We start from the raw sequence: 24,955 nt of genomic DNA, 5'->3' as shown, positions 1-24,955 counted from the left end.
TAATTAGGGATGAGCTTCGTGTTCGAGTCGAACGCATGTTCGACTCGAACATTGGTCGTTCGTGCGTTCGCCGAATTCCGAACGTTTGGGCCGTTCGCGGCAAAATTCGTGTGGCCCACAATGCACTGCGATGGCGCAATGCATTGCTGTCTCACGATTGGCCAAGCATGCACTGTGACCCCGCATGCTTGGCCAATCGCAGCGCCAGTAGCGGGAAGAGCAATGGTTGGCCACAGGCATCCTGCCTGTGGCCAATCATAGCTCAGACTGTGTAGTGCACGCCCCACACTATATAAAGCTGCCTTTCAGGCGGCCTCGTGTAGTGTTTGTTAGCATCTGAAGCAGTGGGTGTTCTGTGTACCTTCAACACAGTTACACACCAATCGTTTTTGGCTGATTTACTATTTTGCTCTTGTGTAGTGGTTACTGTCTGTGCCCTGACCGCAGTATACACCACTATATTCACCTCACCTATATAGCTAGTGATCTAGCTTTAATAATAGAGCTTGCAGTCAGTAGTGTTAGTGCGTGCTGTCTGCGTGCTCTGTACCCAGTACATACCACTATATACACCTACATAGCTGTTCTCTATTTGAGCCCGATTGGCATTTGCTGGAGTTATTGGAAGTTGTCTGTGCCTCCAGCACAGCACAGTATACATCTGTATATACCCCTTTAACTCTGCTGTTTTCTTGTTATTGTCTGCGTGCCCTGACCGCAGTATACACCGTGATATTCACCTCACCTATATAGCTAGTGGTCCATCTTTAACAATAGAGCTTGCAGTCAGCAGTGTCACTCAGGAGATAGTGCGTGCTGTGTGCCTGCTCTGTACCCAGTACATACCGCTATTATCCACCTACATAGCTGTTCTGTATTTGAGCCCGATTGGCATTTGCTGGAGTTATTGGAAGTTGTCTGTGCCTCCAGCACAGCACAGTATACATCTGTATATACCCCTTTAACTCTGCTGTTTTCTTGTTATTGTCTGCGTGCCCTGACCGCAGTATACACCGTGATATTCACCTCACCTATATAGCTAGTGGTCCATCTTTAACAATAGAGCTTGCAGTCAGCAGTGTCACTCAGGAGATAGTGCGTGCTGTGTGCCTGCTCTGTACCCAGTACATACCGCTATTATCCACCTACATAGCTGTTCTGTATTTGGGCCCGATTGGCATCTGCTGGAGTTATTGGAAGTTGTCTGTGCCTCCAGCACAGCACAGTATACATCTGTATGTACCCCTTTAACTCTGCTGTTTTCTTGTTATTGTCTGCGTGCCCTGACCGCAGTATACACCGTGATATTCACCTCACCTATATAGCTAGTGGTCCATCTTTAACAATAGAGCTTGCAGTCAGCAGTGTCACTCAGGAGATAGTGCGTGCTGTGTGCCTGCTCTGTACCCAGTACATACCGCTATTATCCACCTACATAGCTGTTCTGTATTTGGGCCCGATTGGCATCTGCTGGAGTTATTGGAAGTTGTCTGTGCCTCCAGCACAGCACAGTATACATCTGTATATACCCCTTTAACTCTGCTGTTTTCTTGTTATTGTCTGCGTGCCCTGACCGCAGTATACACCATGATATTCACCTCACCTATATAGCTAGTGGTCCATCTTTAACAATAGAGCTTGCAGTCAGCAGTGTCACTCAGGAGATAGTGCGTGCTGTGTGCCTGCTCTGTACCCAGTACATACCGCTATTATCCACCTACATAGCTGTTCTGTATTTGGGCCCGATTGGCATCTGCTGGAGTTATTGGAAGTTGTCTGTGCCTCCAGCACAGCACAGTATACATCTGTATATACCCCTTTAACTCTGCTGTTTTCTTGTTATTGTCTGCGTGCCCTGACCGCAGTATACACCGTGATATTCACCTCACCTATATAGCTAGTGGTCCATCTTTAACAATAGAGCTTGCAGTCAGCAGTGTCACTCAGGAGATAGTGCGTGCTGTGTGCCTGCTCTGTACCCAGTACATACCGCTATTATCCACCTACATAGCTGTTCTGTATTTGGGCCCGATTGGCATCTGCTGGAGTTATTGGAAGTTGTCTGTGCCTCCAGCACAGCACAGTATACATCTGTATATACCCCTTTAACTCTGCTGTTCTATAAAAAAGGCATCTGCAGGAGTTAGTGGGTGTTGTGTGCCTCCAGCACAATATAAACTACCCAACTACTGTTTTACCCAACTCCCTTCAGGCCATTACCATGTCTGGAAGGCCAGCAAGGAGAGGCAGACAGGCGCGAGCCGATAAAAGAGGGCAAGCAGGCTCTGTGTCTAGAGACAACAGTGCTGGTCGGGGACGCGGTGCATTGTCATCAGCACGTGGCCATGGGACATGCTTGTCCTTCTTTTCTGCAGCTGGACATGTTGAACCGCAACATGCCAACGACTTGGTAGAGTGGATGACCAAGCCCTCTTCATCCTCCTCATCCTCTCTCACCCAGTCTCAGGGTAGTAGAAAAGCAGCTGCCAACACATCGTCGTCCCTCCTCTCAATGTCATCATCAGTGACTCCTTCCCTAGACCCACCACGTCCTCCTGAGGAGTCTCCTGAACTCTTTGAGCACAGTGTTGGGTACATGCTCCAGGAGGATGCCCAGTGTTTGGTGGGCTCTGATGATGACACTCAGCTAGAGGAAGGCAGTAGCGTGAGCACAGAGAGAGGGGATGCTCAAGAAGGACAGCAATCTGGCAGTAATGTTCCACAAGCTGCAGCATACTGCCAGGTTTGCTACAGCGATGAAGAGGGAGGGGATGATGAGGGCACTGACTCCACGTGGGTGCCTGGAAGGAGGGAGGAGGAGGAGGAGGAGGAGGAGGAGGAGGCACATGTCCAACGAGGCAGGATGCCCTCCGGGGGCCAGCTTAGGGGCAGCACACCGACTGAATCACACCGCAGAGCTCCGCCTGCGCAGAGCGCTTCCTCTGCGCAGAGCGCTTCCTCTGCGCGTTATTCTAAAAGTTCTTTGGTGTGGGCCTTTTTTGAGACGAGTGCATCAGATCGCACCGCTGCTATTTGCAACATATGTCTCAAGCGTATCTCACGTGGCCAAAACATCAGCCGCTTGGGCACCACATGCTTGACCAGACATATGTTGACCTGCCATGCAGCTCGTTGGCAAGCATACCTCAAAGACCCACACCAAAGAACAAAGCGGACCTCTTCTTGCTCCTCATCAGCTGGCATCTCCAACCCCACTAGACCTTCAGTCCTCTCTGAAACCTGCTCTGAGAGGAATGAAGGTGTAGAATTAGGTGTGTCACAGCCAAGTGCTTCCGGGAACTCTGCTAGTGGTACATCCACGTCCGATTATAGCAGACAAATGTCCCTGCCCCAGCTGCTGGACCGGCGGAAGAAATTTACTCCCAGCCATCCACATGCCCAGCGGTTGAATGCTAGCTTGGCTAAATTGCTAGCACTTCAACTGCTGCCTTTTCAGTTGGTAGATTCGGCCCCCTTCCGTGAGTTTGTACAATGTGCGGTTCCTCAGTGGCAGGTCCCCAAACGCCACTTTTTCTCACGGAAGGCAATTCCGGCTCTCTACCGGCATGTGGAAGGCAATGTCCTTGCCTCGCTGGACAGGGCGGTCAGCGGTAAGGTGCATATTACCGCTGACTCATGGTCCAGCAGGCATGGACAGGGACGTTACCTGTCTTTCACGGCCCATTGGGTCACTCTTCTGGCTGCTGGGAAGGATGCAGGACAAGGTGCAGTAGTATTGGAGGTTGTTCCGCCACCACGCCTCCAAAATGCTACTATTGGTTGTGACACACCTCTCTCCTCCACCCCCTCCTCTTCTTCTTCCTCCATGGCCTCTTCCAGTGCTCTGTCCTCAGAACCAGCGGTGCTCCGTAGGCGTTGCAGGGGCTACGCAAGTACGCAGGCAAAACGATGCCATGCCGTGCTTGCGCTGGTTTGTTTGGGGGACAGGAGCCACACTGGGGCGGATGTTTTATCAGCTCTGCAGGGGCAGGCCGAGAGGTGGTTGACGCCACGCCAGCTTAAGCCAGGAATGGTGGTTTGCGACAATGGCACCAACCTCCTCTCCGCCCTCCGACAGGGACAACTGACCCATGTGCCCTGTGTAGCTCACGTCCTTAACCTGGTGGTGCAGCGGTTCTTGGGCAGGTACCCTGGCTTACAGGATGTCCTGAAACAGGCCAGGAGAGTCTGTGTGCATTTCCGCCGATCATTTAATGCCTGTGCTTGGCTGGCTGAGCTCCAAAAGGAGTTGAACCTGCCCAAGAACCGCCTTATATGTGACATGCCCACCAGATGGAACTCAACATTGGCCATGCTGCAGCGGCTGCACACGCAGCAGAGGGCCATCAATGAGTACCTGTGCGACTACGGCACCAGGACAGGGTCAGGAGAGCTTGGTTTTTTCTCACCACGCCAGTGGGGCATGATCAGGGATGCATGCACTGTCCTGTCACCGTTTGAGGAGGCCACAAGGATGGTGAGCAGTGACAGTGCATGCATCAGTGACACTATACCTCTTGTCCACCTCTTGGAGCATACGCTGCGTGGAATAATGGACAGGGCACTTGAGGCAGAACAGAGGCAGGAAGAGGAGGACTTCCTTGCCTCTCAAGGCCCCCTTTATCCAGACAGTGTTCCTGCTGTGCCACCCATCACACAGGAAGAGGGTGAGGAGGAGGAAGAGGAGGAGGAGGATGATTGTGTCAGCATGGAGGTGGAGGCTGGCACTCAGCATCAGCAGCAGCAGTCTTATAGGGATGATTTACAGTCCCAAGAAACACGTGGACTTGTACGTGGCTGGGAGGAGGTAGCTGCGGATCATGTTGTCCTTAGTGACCCAGAGGACTCCGGACCGAATGCCTCAGCTAACCTACGCTGCATGGCCTCCCTGATCCTGCAAAGCCTGCGGAAGGATCCTCGTATTCTTCGGATCAAGGAGAGGGACCATTACTGGCTGGCCACTCTCCTTGATCCACGGTACAAGGGTAAGGTTGCCGACCTTATCTTGCCATCGCAGAGGGAGCAGAGGATGAGACATCTCCGGGAGGCCTTGCAGAAAGCTCTGTGCAACGCGTTCCCAGAGACTGGGAGATCACAAACTCCTGGTCCTGGACAACGTGTTGCTGAGGCATCAGTCAGAAGGAGCGGTGGAGAAGGTGGCCGTCTGACTGATGCGTTCAGACAATTTTTTAGTCCGCAGCCCCAAGGTATGATTGGTTCCAGCACCCATCGCCAGCGTCTAATTTACATGGTGCAGGAATACCTAGGGGCAAGGTCAGACTTGGACACCTTTCCCACTGAAAATCCTCTGGCTTACTGGGTCTTGAGGATGGATCACTGGCCAGAGCTTGCACAGTATGCAATTGAGCTACTGGCCTGTCCTGCATCCAGCGTTCTTTCGGAACGCACCTTCAGTGCTGCTGGTGGCTTCGTTACCGATCACAGGGTGCGCCTGTCCACCGAATCAGTTGATCGACTGACCTTCATCAAGATGAATCAGTCTTGGATCACCCACAGCTACCAAGCACCTGAAGCTGATGTAACCGAATAATTTTTTTTGAAATACCACATCCCTTCAAGACTGCCTATGCTGATGCTGAGTGACTGTGTTAGAGTCCAGATGTGGAGCCCGACTTGTAGGAGGAGACCTCTCTTACAGCGCTGGTTCAGGAGCCGCTGGAATGGGAACAGCGGTCTCGAGAGCACAGTGGGTAGGAGGGCCTGCTGGATAGGGCCGCTGGAGCTGGTAGAAGAGCGGAGATCCCTCTGAAGGCTGAGTGGACTGCGGGTTGCTGGAAGCAGGCAGTAGCTTCAGGAGCCGAAGATTGGAACTGGCAGCAGGCTGGAGAAGAGTCAGACGGTCCGGGTCAGAAGGTAAGCAGACTGGTGGTAACGGAAGGCAGAAGAGGTGTCGGTAAGCAGGCAGAGGTCGGCAACGGAATCACAAGCAGAAGAGGTTTCGAGGTCAGGCAGGCCGGGTCGGGATTGGAGAAGGCAGAGAAGTCAAGCAAGCCGGGTCGATAACGGTAGCAGGTAATCAGGTTCAGGATCGGGTATTCAAAGGTAACCGGGTTCAGGATCAGATATTCAGACACACGGAAGCTGAGACGAAACAGCGCCGCACCGGCGCACTTGAGGGTCCTTTAAACGCTCAGTGGCGGGAAGGAGCGCACGCACGCCACGCACGACCACGTGAACGAGCGCGCGTACGAATCGCCACTCGCGAACGTGCACACTAACGCGTAAACGAACGCGTACGCGAACGCGTACGCGAACGCGCAGAAGACACACGCCGACGCCTGTATGCACGCAGCTGTACCTGTCTATTGCTGGTAAGTTCCTGACATTGCCCCCTCCCAAGGGGCAGCCTCCGGATGCCCAACAGGTTCCTCTTTTCTGGATGGGCAGACAAGTATGCGTGAATTAACCGCCTGGCATGGATATTGCTGTTCGGTTCCCAGGAATTATTCTCTGGCCCAAATCCCTTCCATTTGATCAGAAATTGGATGCGTCCCTGTCTTTTTCTGCAATCGAGGATGGCCTCCACCTCGTACTCCTCATTTCCATCCACTAAGATGGGTTCTGGAGGTCTAGTTCCTCTATCAGGAAAGGGATCAGGGGTGGCAGGTCTCAGCAGTGACACATGGAACACAGGATGAATCCTAAGCGACTCAGGCAGGGTTAGCTCGTAGGAAACTTCATTAATTTTCCTCTTAACCGGAAATGGTCCCATAAATTTAGGTGCAAGTTTCCTGGAGGGACAAGCCATTTTAATGTTATTGGTAGAAAGCCATACCTGGTCGCCAGGTTGTAGGATCAGTTCCCCTCTTCTTCTCCGGTCAAAGGCTCTCTTACTGTCTGCCTGGGCCTTGGCCACTGCTTCCTGCAACACCCGGTTATTGTGACTGAGGAAATCCACTGTCTTCTGGACCGCTGGAACTGAGGTTTCTGGAAGAAAATCAGGCAAAAAGGTTAAATGAAAGCCATAATTGGCGAAAAAAGGGGACTGACCGGTGGCCGAATGACAGGCATTATTGTAGGCAAATTCTGCCAAAGGCAGCAGGGACACCCAATCATTCTGTACGAATGATGTGAAGCACCTAATGTACTGCTCAAGAGTCTGGTTGGTCCTTTCTGTCTGCCCATTAGTTTGGGGATGATAGGCCGAGGACAGTGCCAGCTCAATTTTCAGGATCTCGCACAGGGCCCTCCAGAAGCGTGAGGTGAACTGCACTCCTCTGTCGGAGACTATATTCGCTGGAATCCCGTGTAGCCTCACAATCTCCTTAATGAACACGTGGGCAGTCTCCACAGCAGATGGGGTGCCTTTTAAGGGTGAGAAGTGGGCCATCTTGGATAGCCGGTCTACAACCACAAAAATAGTTGAACATCCCTCAGAACATGGAAGCTCGACAATGAAGTCCATACTAATCATTCTCCAGGGTCTGTCGGGTACAGGTAGGGGTTTCAGCAGTCCCCAAGCCCGGTTCCTGGGTGTCTTGTTCTGGATACAGACGGGGCAAGAGCTGATGTACTTTTCACAAAAGTCCTTCAAATTGGGCCACCAGAACGTGCGTTGTACCAGATCAAGGGTCTTGCGGACCCCAAAGTGGCCTGCCAGTGGGTGGTCATGAAGAAGGGACAGCACCTTAACTCGGACATTCTTGGGGACAAAAATTTGACTTCCCCTCCAGAACAAGCCATCTCTGGACATTAAGGAGATTCCGGGGGGTCTAGAGGAGTCAGAGGATGCTTCTCTGATCAGAGAGAGGAGGTCAGGCTGTAAAAGTAAAAAATTCCCGGCAGGTAAGATGGTGTCAGGAACAGATGAGTCCTTGGGATTGTCATACATCCGTGACAGCGCATCCGGTTTCACGTTCTTCGATCCGGGCCGGTACGTGATGTGAAAGGAGAAACGTGAAAAGAACAGGGCCCAGCGGGCTTGTCGGGGTCTCAGTCGCTTGGCAGACCGTAGATATTCTAAGTTCTTGTGGTCTGTGTATATTAACACCGGGTGAGCAGCGCCCTCCAATAGGTATCTCCACTCCTCCAAGGCGGCCTTAATGGCGAGCAACTCTCGGTCGCCTACGTCGTAATTCTTCTCCGCGGAAGAGAGTTTCCTGGAGAAGAACCCCACGGGATGCATTAGGTCCTTGTTGCCTTGACGTTGGGAGATGACCGCTCCTACGGCCACTTCAGAGGCGTCTACCTCGAGGATGAAGGGTAGAGACGGGTCCGGATGGCTGAGAATTGGGGCGGACGTGAAGAGTTTTTTAAGTCTTTCGAAAGCACTCTGGGCCTCCTGAGTCCAGCAGAAGCGGAAGTTTTGTCTGGTCAGTTGCGTGATGGGCGCAATTATAGCTGAAAAGTCTCTTATGAACTTTCTATAAAAGTTCGCAAAACCGATGAAGCGTTGTACACCCTTCTTATCCAAAGGCGCTGGCCAATCTAGTACAGCAGACACCTTTTGGGGATCCATCCTGATGCCCGTTGGGGAGATCACTAGTCCCAGGAATCGGATGCTCTGTAACTCAAATTCGCATTTCTCAGCCTTTGCGTAGAGTCGGTGCTGGCGAAGGCGGTCTAGGACTTTACGGACGTGTTCTCGATGCTGATCAAGAGAGTTGGAAAATATTAAAATGTCGTCCAGGTAGACAATCACGAACACGTCGAGGAAATCCTTAAACACGTCATTGATTAGGTGTTGAAATGTGGCCGGGGCGTTGCAGAGCCCAAAGGGCATCACTAAATATTCATAATGACCGAATCGGGTCCGGAAGGCTGTTTTCCATTCATGCCCGGCCTGGATGCGAACTAGGTTATACGCTCCCCTTAGATCCAACTTGGTGAATATTTTAGCGGATCTCAGTCTCTGGAAGAGTTCGGGTATCAAGGGTAAGGGGTAGCGGTTCTTAACCGTTATCTTGTTTAAGTCTCTATAGTCCACACATGGACGGAGGGACTGATCTTTTTTAGTGACAAAAAAGATTCCAGCTCCTGCTGGGGAAGTTGAAGGACGGATGAACCCCTTCTCTAGGTTTTCGTCCAAGTAGGTCTTCAGTGCCCCCTGCTCCTTTTCTGATAAAGGGAATATGCGTCCGAAAGGAATCTCGGCCCCAGGGAGTAATTCGATCGGACAATCATAGGGACGATGGGGAGGCAGAGTGTCTGCTCCCTTTTTACTGAACACATCAATAAAGTCATGGTAGTGCTTGGGCACAGTCTGCAGTAGGTCTTGATCAGAGTCTACACATAAAAGGGTGGCGGAAGGCTTGGTGGAATCTGTTAGGCAGTGTTTCAAGCAATAGGAAGATGGAAATGTGACTTCTCTGGTAACCCAATTGATGTAGGGGTTGTGGGCTTGGAGCCAGGGTATGCCCAGAATGATCGGGAACATTGGAGAGGAGATGACATCCAACGTCAGAAATTCCTTGTGTTGAGAGGAGATAGTGACAGGTAGAGGGAGAGTCTCTTGAATTACCTTTCCAGAACTGATGCTAGACCCATCGGCCAGAAAAACTGAGAGTTCATGAGCCTTGCCTCGTAACGGGATGCCCTGTCGGCCCGCAAAGGTGGAGTCTATGAAGCAGCGGCATGCCCCGGAGTCAATGATAGCGTTGACTGTCACCGTCCTTCCTTGGAGCTGTAGTGAGAGAGGAACAGCAAGGTGGGTTGAATTGGCAGTCAATGCAGAGAGACTGGTAGAAGCAGAAGGTAGACACTTACTTGTCTTGACAGGGCAATTAAAGACATAGTGACCCGAACCACCGCAGTAGAGGCAGAGATTCTGCTGCCGGCGACGTGCACGCTCTTCTGGAAGCAAAGCGGGGCGCAGTAGTCCTAATTGCATGGGCTCGGAGGTGTCAGGAGCCGTACAGGGCGGAGTAGGGCTGGACGGAGGTACATAGCGAGAAGCAGGCATTGGGGCTCTCGCTGTCATCCAGACTGGACGGGCTTGCTGAGCGGAGCGCTCTGATCTTCGCTCCCTGAGACGGCGATCAATCTGGATTGTTAAGGAGATCAGGGCCTCCAGGGTTTCTGGTATACCGACTCGAGCCAGTTCGTCCTTAAGTCCTTCGGATAACCCCATGCGAAATTGATGCCTTAAAGCCGCATCATTCCATTCCGTGTCTGCGCTCCAGCGTCGAAAGTCCGAGACATAATCCTCAGCCGGTCTGCGGCCCTGCTGGAGCGCAAACAGAGCAGATTCAGCCGTGGCAGTCTTTTGGGGGTCCTCGTATAGCTGAGCCATGGCCTCAAAGAAGGATTGCAGAGAGAAGGTTGCGACTGAATCTGATGCCAGCAGCCCAATTTTTCTGCCCCTGTTTAACAGGGGCGTTTAAGTACAATTTTTGATGCAATGCTTTGCAGCAGGGCTAATTCCTGCAAAAAAACTAGAGTGTATGGCAGAGGTTGCAGTGTGATGGCACCAGTGCCTAAGGCCCAATTTTTCTGCCCCTGTTCAACAGGGGCGTTTAAGTACAATTTTTGATGCAATGCTTTGCAGCAGGGCTAATTCCTGCAATAAAACTAGAGTGTATGGCAGAGGTTGCAGTGTGATGGCACCAGTGCCTGAGGCCCAATTTTTCTGCCCCTGTTTAACAGGGGCGTTTAAGTACAATTTTTGATGCAATGCTTTGCAGCAGGGCTAATTCCTGCAATAAAACTAGAGTGTATGGCAGAGGTTGCAGTGTGATGGCACCAGTGCCTAAGGCCCAATTTTTCTGCCCCTGTTTAACAGGGGCGTTTAAGTACAATTTTTGATGCAATGCTTTGCAGCAGGGCTAATTCCTGCAATAAAACTAGAGTGTATGGCAGAGGTTGCAGTGTGATGGCACTAGTGCCTAAGGCCCAATTTTTCTGCCCCTGTTTAACAGGGGCGTTTAAGTACAATTTTTGATGCAATGCTTTGCAGCAGGGCTAATTCCTGCAAAAAAACTAGAGTGTATGGCAGAGGTTGCAGTGTGATGGCACCAGTGCCTAAGGCCCAATTTTACTGCCCCTGTTCAACAGGGGCGTTTAAGTACAATTTTTGATGCAATGCTTTGCAGCAGGGCTAATTCCTGCAATAAAACTAGAGTGTATGGCAGAGGTTGCAGTGTGATGGCACCAGTGCCTAAGGCCCAATTTTTCTGCCCCTGTTTAACAGGGGCGTTTAAGTACAATTTTTGATGCAATGCTTTGCAGCAGGGCTAATTCCTGCAATAAAACTAGAGTGTATGGCAGAGGTTGCAGTGTGATGGCACCAGTGCCTAAGGCCCAATTTTTCTGCCCCTGTTTAACAGGGGCGTTTAAGTACAATTTTTGATGCAATGCTTTGCAGCAGGGCTAATTCCTGCAAAAAAACTAGAGTGTATGGCAGAGGTTGCAGTGTGATGGCACCAGTGCCTAAGGCCCAATTTTTCTGCCCCTGTTTAACAGGGACATGTAATTACAATTCTTGATATAATATTTCACAGGAGGGCCCCTTCCTGTGCCCACCCAGAGTAACTGTGAGGACTTATAGTGTTGTGGCACCAGCACCACAACCACCAAAGGTCAATTTTTCTACCACTGATCAACAATGGCATGTAATTACAATTCTTGATATAATCGTTCACAGCAGGGAGCTCCAGCGGCCACCAAGAGTCACTTTGAAGGCTTACAATGTTGTTGCAAAACCAACACCTTGTTCCGCCATTTCTGCAGAGCATATAGGGCAGGCCCCTACTTTCAAACATCCAATTTACAAACATCTCCTACTTGCAAACGGAAGGAGACAACAGCAAGTGAGATGAAAAAAGATGGACGACAAAACAAATTATACAGGGGTGATAATCCTTCCCTATGTTTTCCAAAAAGCTTAAAAATAGTTTTTTTGACTGGAGCTACACTTTAAAAATGTACCAGTTGAAAATTACAAACAGATTCAACTTAACACAACAAACCTACACAGTCCCTGTCTTGTTTGCACCGCCTGTATACTGCTGTTCTGAGTATATAGGGCCTGGGGGCCACACGCATTTCCTTTTTTTAATATGGGTACGGGGTTCCCCTTAATATGCGTACAAGACCCAAATAGGCTGGTAATGGGCAGGGAGGGATACCCATGCCATTTTTCTGAATGATTTTCAACCATATTGCAGGAACCAGATATAACATTAAAACCGCAAGCAGTTTTAAATGGTGTTATTTCCGTTTAATGTCATTTTGTGCAGGGACTGTTCTAAACACGGGAAACACGTGGCACTTCACAGGCATACTATAGACACCCCCCAGGCACCATATTTAAAGGAATATTTCACTTTTTTTTTCACTTTAATCGTCATTAAAATCAGTGCTCCCGCCAAAACGGTAGTTTTTAAAACTTTTTTTTGCAGTGACCCATGTCCCCTGAGGCAGGAGGCAGATCGCCAAACCCTTTTTAGCACACTATCTTGCATATTAGCCGTTAAAATTAGCACTTTCCAATTCGAACGTTCGAGTCCCATAGACTTCAATGGGGTTCTAACGTTCGTGCCGAACGCGGGGGTCGTTCGCAAGTTCTGGTGCGAACCGAACCGGGGGGTGTTCGGCTCATCCCTACTCATAATGAGCATAGCACAGGGATGGTGGGAGCCCCTCATAATATGCACAGCAGAGGTACAGCCCCAGGAGGAAGTCAGCACAGCACAGGGATGGTGGGAGCCCCTTATAATAAGTTGGCTATCAGTTCTGACAAGCCAGCCGTCAACCGTTGGGCAAGAGGGTTATCTGGTGTCAGCATTTTTTTACGCTCGAACATTAGGCCCACGGAAGCCTGCCTTTTTGCAGAAAAGCGTGAGGTTGGCGTGATGGAAGGTGGAGTGGAGGACAATTGTGAGGAGAGAGGAGAAGTAGAAGACGAGGCTGGACGGTGAGAGCCTGGAGTGTGGCTTTGTGTGTTCCGTTGCTCCCACTGGGCTCGGTGATGGCTGCTCATGTGCCTTCTTAAGGCGGTTGTCCCTAGGTGAGTGTTGGGCTTACCGCGACTAATGCGTTGACTGCAAAGATTGCAGATGGCAACACTATTGTCAGCAGCGGACACGTTAAAAAAAAGCCCACACTGCGGAGCCATGTGCCAGCGTCCTGGGAGCACCAGATGTGACCGTACATGGTCGATGACTCGCTCCTGATACATTAGCAGTCTGCTTTGTCCCTCCTGTGCAATGTAAGTTATTCCTGCTTCTCCTCCCTATCTGCTGGTCCATATCTCCCTCTGAACTCCCCTCCTCTTCCTCTCTTGTGGGCACCCACGTGACATCACTAGACACGTCATCATCGACGTCACCTTCCCCACCGCTATAAGTAGAGATCTCGGAGTAGGCAGCAACACCGGTGACCAACCTCCTCCTTGGGATGATCTGGGTACTGTCGTCAGACTGCTGAGTGGTGGTTGTTGCTACCTCCTCTTCCTGATCCAATGCCAAGAGTGGCTGCGCATTAGAAATGTCTTGATATGGATCAGAAAACAATTCCTGTGACTCAAGCGGAAGGTATGTGGTGGTGGTGGTGGTGGTGTTGTTGGTGGTAGTGTCTTTGGGGGTGCACATAGCAGAGAGTGAAGAAGAGGGTGCAGATCGAGAGGATGAGGAGGGTGCAGAAGAGTAAGGCTGAGTGAGCCACTCAACCAAGTCTGGTGCGTCCTTTAAAGTAATTGAACGCACCTTCTGCAACTTCCCACTTTGGCTCAAGCCTGTTGCTCCTGCCCTACCCCTACCATCCCTGTGGAAGGGCCTGCCTCTTCCTCTGCCTGTCATTTTTTAAATGACCCTGTGACAAAACTCTCAGTCCTTATACTGATAAAGTACTGCTGCAGAATAGGGCAGCAGTCAGCAGTAGTGCACCTCAACCCTATATATTGTGGACCTATACCAGTCCTTAAGGAATAGCAGACTGTACCTCACTCAACCCTATGTACTGTAGTACACTATACCTTACCAGTCCTTATAAGGACCTTTGTGGAACTAGTAGGTTGTAAATAGCAGACTGTACCTCAGTCCCTATACTGATAAAGGACTGCTGCAGTATTGGGCAGCAGTCAGCAGTAGTGCACCTCAACCCTATATATTGTGGACCTATACCAGTATTTAAGGAATAGCAGACTGTACCTCACTCAACCCTATGTACTGTAGTACACTATACCTTACCAGTCCTTATAAGGACCTTTGTGGAACTAGTAGGTTGTGATTAGCAGACTGTACCTCAGTCCCTATACTGATAAAGGACTGCTGCAGAATAGGGCAGCAGTCAGCAGTAGTGCACCTCAACCCTATATATTGTGGACCTATAGCAATCCTTAACCACTTTCAGACCGGACCATTTTGCTGGTAAATGACCAGAGGTCTTTTTACACTTTGGCACTGCGCTGCTTTAACTGGTAATTGCGCGGTCATGCAATGTTGTACCCAAACGAAATTTGCGTCCTTTTCTTCCCACAAATAGAGCTTTCTTTTAAAGGTATTTGACTGATTCTGCGATTTTTATTTTTTGCGATATAAACGTAAAAAGACCGCAAATTTTGAAAAAAAATGATATTTTCTACTTTTTGTTATTAGAAAAATCCAATAAACTCAATTTTAGTCATACATTTAGGCCAAAATGTATTCAGCCACATGTCTTTGGTAAAAAAAAAGTCAATAATTGTATATTTATTGGTTTGCGCAAAAGTTGTCACATCTACAAACTAAGGTACATTTTCTGGAATTTACGCAGCTTTTATTTTATGACTGCCTATCTCATTTCTTGAGGTGCTAAAATGGCAGGGCAGTACAAAACCCCCCCAAATGACCCCATTTTGGAAAGTAGACACCCTAAGGAAATTGATAAGAGGCATGTTGAGCCCATTGAATATTTTATTTTTTTGCCGCAAGCGATTGAAAAATTTTTTTTTTTTTTACACAAAGTTGTCACTAAATGATATATTGCTCACACATGCCATGGTTATATGTGGAATTGTACCCCAAAATACATTCTGCTGCTTCTCCTGAGTACGGGGATACCACATGGATACTCAGGATTTCTAATGGCATACATATGTCATTTTACTCCTCACTACCTATCACAGTTTTGAAGGCCATAAAATGCCAAGATGGCACAAAACCCCCACAAATGACCCCATTTTAGAAAGTAGACACCCCAAGCTATTTGCTGAGAGGCATGTTGAGTCCATGGAATATTTTATATTTTGCCACAAGTTGCGGGAAAATGACAAACTTTATAAATTTTTCACAAAGTTGTCACTAAATGATATATTGCTCACACATGTTATGGGCATATGTGAAATTACACCCCAAAATAAATTCTGCTGCTTCTCCTGAGTACGGGGATACCACATGTGTGGGATTTTTTGGGAGCCTAGCCGCGTACGGGGCCCCGAAAACCAAGCACCGCCTTCAGGCTTTCTAAGGGCATACATTTTTAATTTCACGCCTCACTACCTATTACAGTTTTGAAGGCCATAAAATGCCAAGATGGCACAAAACCCCCACAAATGACCCCATTTTAGAAAGTAGACACCCCAAGCTATTTGCTGAGAGGCATGTTGAGTCCATGGAATATTTAATATTTTGCCGCAAGTTGCGGGAAAGTTACAAACTTTTTTTTTTTTATTTTTTTTTTTCACAAAGTTGTCACTAAATGATATATTGCTCACGCATGCCATGGGCATATGTGAAATGACACCCCAAAATAAATTCTGCTGCTTCTCCTGAGTACGGGGATACCACATATGTGGGACTTTTTGGGAGCCTAGCTGCGTACAGGGCCCCAAAAGCCAAGAACCGCCTTCAGGCTTTCTAAGGGCGTAAATCTTTGATTTCACGCCTCACTACCTATTACAGTTTTGAAGGCCATAAAATGCCAAGATGGCACAAAACCCCCACAAATGACCCCATTTTAGAAAGTAGACACCCCAAGCTATTTGCTGAGAGGCATGTTGAGTCCATGGAATATTTTATATTTTGCCGCAAGTTGCGGGAAAATTACAAACTTTTTTTTTTTTTTTTTTTTTTCACAAAGTTGTCACTAAATGATATATTGCTCACGCATGCCATGGGCATATGTAAAATGACACCCCAAAATAAATTCTGCTGCTTCTCCTGAGTACAGGGATACCACATGTGTGGGATTTTTTGGGAGCCTAGGTGCGTACAGGGCCCCGAAAGCCAAGAACCGCCTTCAGGCTTTCTAAGGGCGTAAATCTTTGATTTCACGCCTCACTACCTATTACAGTTTTGAAGGCCATAAAATGCCAAGATGGCACAAAACCCCCACAAATGACCCCATTTTAGAAAGTAGACACCCCAAGCTATTTGCTGAGAGGCATGTTGAGTCCATGGAATATTTTATATTTTGCCACAAGTTGCGGGAAAATTACAAACTTTTATTTTTATTTATTTTTTTTTTCACAAAGTTGTCACTAAATGATATATTGCTCACACATGCCAGGGACATATGTGAAATGACACCCCAAAATAAATTCTGCTGCTTCTCCTGAGTACGGGGATACCACATGTGTGGGACTTTTTGGGAGCCTAGTCGCGTACGGGGCCCCGAAAACCAAGAACCGCCTTCAGGATTTCTAAGGGTGTAAATTTTTGATTTTACACCTCACTACCTATCACAGTTTTGAAGGCCATAAAATGCCAAAATAGCACAAAACCCCCCAAAATGACCCCATTTTGGAAAGTAGACACCCCAAGCTATTTGCCGAGAGGCATGGTGAGTATTTTGCAGCTCTCATTTGTTTTTGAAAATGAAGAAAAAAAAAAATAATGTATATTTTTTTTCTTTTTTTCAATTTTCAAAACTTTGTGACAAAAATGAAGGTCTGCAAAATACTAACCATACCTCTCGGCAAATAGCTTGGGGTGTCTCCTTTCCAAAATGGGGTCACTTGGGGGGATTTTGTGCTATCTGGGCATTCCATGGCCTCCGAAACTGTGATAGGCAGTGAGGAATGAAATCTAAAATTTACACCCTTAGAAATCCTGAAGGTGGTGCTTGGATTTTGGGGTACCGTACGCGGTTAGGCTCCCAAAAGGTCTCACACTTGTGGTATCCCCGTACTCAGGAGAAGCAACAGAATGTATTTTGGGGTGTAATTTTACATATAACCATGGCATGTTTGAGCAATATATCATTTAATGACAACTTTGTGCAAAAAAAAATAAATAAATAATAATAATGTATTTTTTCCACAACTTTTGTCAAAATATAAAATATTCCATGGACTCGACCTGCCTCTCAGCAAATAGCTTGGGGTGTCTACTTTCTAAAATGGGGTCATTTGGGGGGGTTTTGAACTGTCCTGGCATTTTATGCACAACATTTAGAAGCTTATGTCACACATCACCCACTCTTCTAACCACTTGAAGAAAAAGCCCTTTCTGACACTTTTTGTTTACATGAAAAAATATTTTTTTTTGCAAGAAAATTACTTTGAACCCCCAAACATGAAGTGTTTTTTTAAAGCAAAAGCCCTACCGATTAAAATGGTGGGTGTTTCATTTTTTTTTTTCACACGGTATTTGCGCAGCGATTTTTCAAACGCATTTTTTGGGGAAAAAACACACTTTTTTTTATTTTAATGCACTAAAAATCACTATATTGCCCAAATGTTTGATGAAATAAAAAATATGATCTTAGGCCGAGTACATGGATACCAAACACGACATGCTTTAAAATTGCGCAGAAACGTGCAGCGGCGACAAACTACGTACATTTTTAAAAGCCTTTAAATGCCTTTACAGGTGACCACTTTAGATTTACGGAGGAGGTCTACTGCTAAAATTAGTACCCTCGATCTGACCTTCGTGGTGATACCTCACATGCATGGTGCAATTGCCGTTTACATATGCCACCAGACCAACGCTTGTGTTCCGCGTTGCGCCTTAGCAGGGGGGGACAGGGGTGTTTTTTTTTATTTATTTTTTTTTATTATTTTTTTTGCTTTTTTATTTTTTTTTTTAACTGTTCCTTTCATTTATATATATTTTTTTATGATTTTTATTGTTATCTCAGGGAATGTAAATATCCCCTATGATTGCAATAGGTAGTGACAGGTACTCTTTTTAAAAAAAATTAGGGTCTATCAGACCCTAGATCTCTCCTCTGTCCTCAAAGCATCTGACCACACCAAGATCGGTGTGATAAAATGCTTTCCCAATTTCCCAATGGCGCTGTTTACATCCCGCAAAATCTAAGTCATGAAATGCTCGTAGCTTCCGGTGTCTTAGGCCATAGAGATGATTGGAGCCATTCTGGTCTCTGATCAGCTCTATGGTCAGCTGGCGGAACCACCGGCTGCATTCTCAGGTTCCCTGTTGGGACAGGAGAGCCTGAGAAAACCATGGAAGATGGTGCGGGGGGGGGGGGACATTCCCTCCCACTGCTTGTAAAAGTAGTCTAGAGGCTAATTAGCCGCTAGGATTGCTTTTACATAAAAGCCGACCGCTGGCTGAAAAGAATGATACCAAGATGATACCTAAACCTGCAGGCATCATTCTGGTATAAGCACTCAAAGTCCCGCAACATACCAGTATGTTGCTGGAACTGGTTGGGCATATATTGTATTTTTTTTTTCATGCAGCCTGTGGGCTGAACGAAAAAAAAATATTGATCGGTGGGTATGCCCACCATTAGATACCACCCTTCATCCACCCACTTTCTAATGGTGGGCATACATGCACCATTTATATATGCCGAAGCATGGGGGCATCCTCCCGCAAAAGGTAGGAGCAGATCGCTCCTCCACCCCTTATGCCCCCATGCTTCGGCATATATGCTCTTTTTTAACTGTGGTGGTGAAATCACCCCCGACAGTGCTGGAGTCGCGGCTTTATGTATCATGGGAGCAAACGCTGTTGCTGTCAAGATAAATAAATCCGCTCTGCAGCAGAATGGCGTACCTGCTAAGCAAATGATGGTTAACAATAAAACAAAGTAACATTACAGTATAACAGTAGGACTTACCATACCTGCAAAGCAAATACAAAAAAAATCGCAAAAAATAACACATTTAACACAATCTGTGCCTAAAATATATATATGCCGAAGCATGGGGGCATCCTCCCGCAAAAAAGTTATGCCGCGTACATACATTCAAACTTTTCCACGGGCAAGCCCTCCGTCGGAATTTTGACTGTATGTACGTGGCATTAGGAGCAAAATCGCTCCTCCACCCCTTATGCCCCCATGCTTCGGCATATATGCTCTTTTTTAACTGTGGTGGTGAAATCACCTCCGACAGCGCTGGAGTCGTGGCTTTACGTATCGTGGGAGAAAACGCTGTTGCTGTCAAGATAAATAAATCCACGCTACAGCTGAATGGCGTACCTGAAAACAAAAAATGGTTAACAATAAAACATTGCAGAATAGAATACAGTACAAAGGAGCAGAACAATAGAGAGAGAATAGAGAGAGAGAGAGAACAATAAAACGACAACTATTTTGGGTTTTTTTATTTTAGATTTTTTTTGTTTTTTTTACTTTTTTTTTTTTTTTTTTAACACTTTTTTATGTAACTTTAACACTTCTGTTGTAACGGTTCCAGCGGTTTGGGTCGATGGTTTGTGATGGCATCTTGGGAGACCCTGTGAACGTGTGCCTAGCTTGTGCAATGCTGTACCCTACGCTAATACTCAACTAGTTCATGGTAGCGTTCAAAACACTCACCCTGACAAAGACCAGGATTGCCAGGACAGCGGGGACAATAAGAACGGGTGTCACGCCTAAATCCGCGCTTTCTGCAGACACGACATTTTCTTTGGGGGGCTCGTTGGGTAGGGGTACTCGGGAGGACATAAGAATAATGCCTCTCATGCAGCCGGCTTACTGCATCTGGTAGGGGAAGGTGAGGTGGAGCACCGCCTGGATACAGAAGGGCTCTGACGATATCCTCCTGGAATTTGAGGAAGGATCCAGTCCGTCCTGAAGCTTTGTGTAGTACATAAGCATTCAGTATAGCCAATTGGAATAAATAAACAGACACTTTTTTGTACCAGCGTCTGGACTTACGGGCAACTAGATACGGCGCCAACAACTGGTCATTGAGGTCCACCCCTCCCATGTTAAGGTTATATTTGTGGACACAGTGGGGTTTCTCCACAATACCAGTCGCCGTAGAAATTTGGACCGTCGTGTCTGCATGAAGGGAGGTAAGAACGAAAACATTCTTATTATCCCTCCACTTCATAGCGAGCAAATTATTACTGCGCAAGCAGGCTCTCTCCCCCAGCCTAAGACGGGACTCTACAAGCCGCTGGGGAAAGCCCCGGCGATTAGGTCGCACGGTGCCACATGCTCCAATCTGATGATCAAACAAGTGACTAAACAGTGGCACGCTTGTGTAATAATTGTCCACGTACAAGTGGTACCCCTTTCCGAATAAGGGTGACACCAAGTCCCACACTATCTTGCCAGCGCTTCCTATGTAGTCAGGGCAGTTCTCCAGCTCTACGTGACTATCTCTTCCCTCATAAACCATGAAACTACGTGTATAGCCTGTGGCCCTGTCACAGAGCTTATACATCTTGACCCCGTATCTGGAACGCTTGTTGGGGACGTATTGTTTGAATGACAAGCGACCAGAAAATTTAATCAGGGACTCATCAACGCAGACAACTTGATCGGGAGTAAACAAGGCTGCAAAACGTTGGTTGAAGTGGTTTATGAGGGGCCGAATTTTGTAGAGCCGATCGTACTCAGGGTCTCCACGAGGACGACAGAGTTCATTGTCGCTGAAGTGCATGAACCGCAAAATCATCTCGTATCGTGCCCTGGACATGGAAGCAGAGAACACGCGCATATGGTGAATTGGGTCAATGGACCAATATGACCGCAACTCACTCTTTTTGGTTATGCCCATGTTGAGGGAGATACCCAGAAAGATTTTAAATTCGGAAACCGTAACTGGTTTCCATTGTCTGGCAAGGGCGGACTGGGGAATAGTGGCGATGTGTTGAGCAGCGTACAAATTGGTTTGGTCCACAATAGATCTAAAGAGATCTTCGGTGAAAAACAGTGAGTAAAAGTCAAGTGTCGTAAAATCAACTGTTTCCACGTTAATGCCAGGTTGGCCAGTGAATGGGGGAAGTACGGGTTCTGCAGAAGTGGTGGGCACCCAAATAGGATTGGCGAATTCTGCAGGAAGGGCACTATGGGTACGACGGGCCTGTCTTTGTCTTCTTGGTGGCAGCGGGACACTACTTGTGCTTGCCACCTCGCCAGCTTGAACTGCACTTATGGGACTCGCCACGTCACCACGTGTTACTGCAGTGCTGGATGTAGGTCCAGGGTGTACTAGGCCGCTGGTGCTTGCCAGTTCACCAGAAGGATGAGCGGCTCTAGTACGTCTCTGCTCCATACGAGTGACCTGCGGTTCCTGCACCTCAACAACAGAATACATACGGGATTGGGCACACCTGTTCTTAGCAGCGGCCTCATCTCCGTCGTCAGAGCTATCTGTCATGGAGCCGCTGTCCTCTACAGGATCGTATTCTGAGCCTGAATCTGACAGATGAGTGACGTCCTCTTCACTATCTGTCATGCTCAGAAACGTGTAGGCCTCATCACTAGTGTACCTTCGCTTTGCCATTTTGGGCTCTAAATTTAGGGGTACACTAGTGAGACTCACAGGTAAAAAAGCACCTAGCCTGTCAGCGACTGTTTCAAAACGCTACAAAAAAAACTGTTAGCGATCGCAGGGATCAAGCCTGACTCTGCGAACGCTGCAGTTATGTGTGTTGTGTTTTGTAAGTGACAGTGATCGATCGATACTGCACTTGGGTGGGCTGGGCTGGGCTTGGCGGAGGGGCTAAACGCAGGTGCTAGCGGGTATCTGGGCTGATCCCGCTAACAATGCGTTTTGGGAAACCTAAAATGCTGGCAACGCTAATATATATCTGATCAGATACTATATTACTAAGGGAGGTGTATGCTTTGCGCGTGGTTGTTAGCGGTACTGGCACTAACCTGACGCTGGGGCGACGCAGGCCTTATCTGACCCTAAAAAACTTATATCACCCGCCGGGTGATCAGGGGGTTAAACCTTTATTAGGTAATAAATGGCGGGTGCCCTGAAACAAAAAAAAAATAACTAACCAACCAGCGTCACCTGTAACAGTTATATGGTGATCACTGGTGAAAGGGTTAACTGGGGGGCAATCAGGGGGCTATGCGGTAGTATATGGGGGTCCCTGACGCTATAAAAAGCTGCGGCGAACCCAAATACTTACCTGCCTATCTAGGGTCACCTGTGACACTAATACAGCGATCAGAAAAAAATCGCTTATTAGTGACACTGGTGACGGGGGGTGATCACGGGGTTAAACCTTTATTGGGGGGGTTAGGGGGGCACCCTAGAGCTAAAGGGGGCTAGCCCTAACTGCCCTAACAGTTATTACAGTCACAAATGACACCAATGCAAAAAAAAAAAAAAAAAAGAAAAAAAAAAATGCACTTGGTGTCACTGTGACTGGGGGGGCAGGGGTGATTGGGGGGTGATTGGGGGTGATCAGGGGGGTGAAAAGTGTGCCTGGCGTGTTCTACTGTAAGTGTAGTGTTGGGTGCAACTTACCGATCCTCTCTCCTCCGTGCCGGAACGAAAAAGACCGACACGAGGAGAGATTACTTCACTTCCTCTCCTGTGTTTACATTACAGGAGAGGAAGTGATGTCACCGAGCATTTTCATTCGTCGGGAGCGATCGCGAGGGGGTGGCCATGAATGAATGGCCGTCCCCTCGTCCGGGATCGCTCCCGAACGAATACCGACCGCCGCAGGCACCGGGCGGGGGCCCGATCGGGCCCCCGACCCGCGGGAGGCAAGGGACGTACATGTAAGCCCTTATGCCTGCCCGTGCCATTCTACCGACGTACATCGGCGTGCGGCGGTCGGCAACTGGTTAAGGAATAGCAGACTGTACCTCACTCAACCCTATGTACTGTAGTACACTGTACCTTACCAGTCCTTATAAGGACCTTTGTGGAACTAGTAGGTTGTGATTAGCAGACTGTACCTCAGTCCCTATACTCATAAAGGACTGCTTAAGTATAGGGCAGCAGTCAGCAGTAGTGCACCTCAACCCTATATATTGTGGACCTATACCAGTCCTTAAGGAATAGCAGACTGTACCTCACTCAACCCTATGTACTGTAGTACACTATACCTTACCAGTCCTTATAAGGACCTTTGTGGAAATAGTAGGTAGTGATTAGCACACTGTACCTCAGTCCCCATACTGATAAAGGACTGCTGCAGTATAGGGCAGCAGTCAGCAGTAGTGCACCTCAACCCTATATATTGTGGACCTATACCAGTCCTTAAGGAATAGCAGACTGTACCTCACTCAACCCTGTGTACTGTAGTATACTATACCTTACCAGTCCTTATAAGGACCTTTGTGGAACTAGTAGGTTGTGATTAGCAGACTGTACCTCAGTCCCTATACTCATAAAGGACTACTGCAGCAGAAGGGCAGCAGTCAAGTATAATATTCTTTCTATATTTGGAAGAAAGAATATTATACGTGTACAAGCCTATTACCATACCAGTCCTGAAAAGAACCTTTGTGGACCTAATAGTAACAGCTACTGATTAAACTGACTGTCCCTCACTACCACACACAGCTTCCTGCCTGTCCCTATTTAAACTGACAAAACACAGGCTGCTGTAACAATAACTTGAATAGCACTCAAAACTATATCCTGTACTACTTCACCATACCAGTCCTGAAAAGGATTTTTGTGGACCTAAAAGTAACAGCTAATGATTAAACTGACTGTCCCTGCTGCACACAGCATCCTGTCCCTCTCTCTACACTGACAAAAGACAGGCTGCTGCAACAATGACTTGAATAGCAGTGCCTCAAACCTATATCCTGAACTACACCTAACACCTATACCATACCAGTCCTTAAAATAACTTTTGTGGACCTAATAGCTAGTGATTTGGGTCACTGCAATCTCTCCCTGCTCCACACAGCAACCTCTCCCTATAGTGACATACGAAAGAATGTAAAATGGCCGCCGGATCGGGTCTATTTATAAGTTAGGGGGAATGTCCAAGTGTCCATGTGCTGTAATGTCTCAATTGGCTGTCCTGTACCACATGATGGATGTGTCATCATAGGTCAAAGTTCTTTTACACAGTAAATACGGAAGTCCGCCGGGCGAACAACGGCAATAGTTCGTCGATCGGGCGGACCGCTAACAGCCGAAACGACCGCCGGGCGAACCGTTCAGCCATCCCTAGTTGGGAAGGCCGTCGCCACTGCTTAGAGCTTGATGCTCCGGGAGAGAGAGAGAACGCCTAAATGATGGACGTTTGCTCCTTTTGATTGGAAGGAGAGTAGATTTACCCCCTGAAATTCTTTGGACGAACTTGTCTAATTCTTCTCCAAATAAACGTTCCCCCTTAAACTGGGAACCCAATCAAATGCTTCTTGCATGATAGCTCAGCTGCCCATTTTTTAGCCATAGGGCCCTTCGCATGTGTACCAAAAGGAGAGACAAACAAGATGCTTGTTGGACAGAATCCAAAATCGCATCAATCATAAAACACAGAATTTGAGGTATTTCTGCATAATTCTCCATTTCCTCACTGGGAAGGAGCCCAAGCATCTGCTTAACTTGTTCCTTGAGGAACTGACACAACCCCACGGCTGCAACTGTAGGTTGCACTACTGCGCCAGTCATGGAAAAGGAGGCTTTCAATAAGGTTTCCAGCTTCTTATCAGCTGGATCCTTAAATACCTGAGCATTATCCAAAGGACAGGTCAGGTTTCTAATCACGCAGGAAACACCCGCATCGACAGATGGGACCCCCCCATTTCTTGGCAAAACTTTCCTCCAGAGGAAAAAGCATAGAAAACCTTTTAGGAGGAGCAAACAGTTTATCGGGATGTACCCAATCCTCATACAACAATTTATCCATTAAGGGATGAATTGGAAAGGAAA

This window comes from Lithobates pipiens, unplaced genomic scaffold (genome assembly GCF_037356315.1).
Source record: "Lithobates pipiens isolate NorthernLeopardFrog02 unplaced genomic scaffold, aLitPip1_a1.2 Scaffold_25, whole genome shotgun sequence".
Taxonomy (NCBI): Eukaryota; Metazoa; Chordata; class Amphibia; order Anura; family Ranidae; genus Lithobates; species Lithobates pipiens.
Note: the sequence above shows the minus strand (reverse complement) of the source record.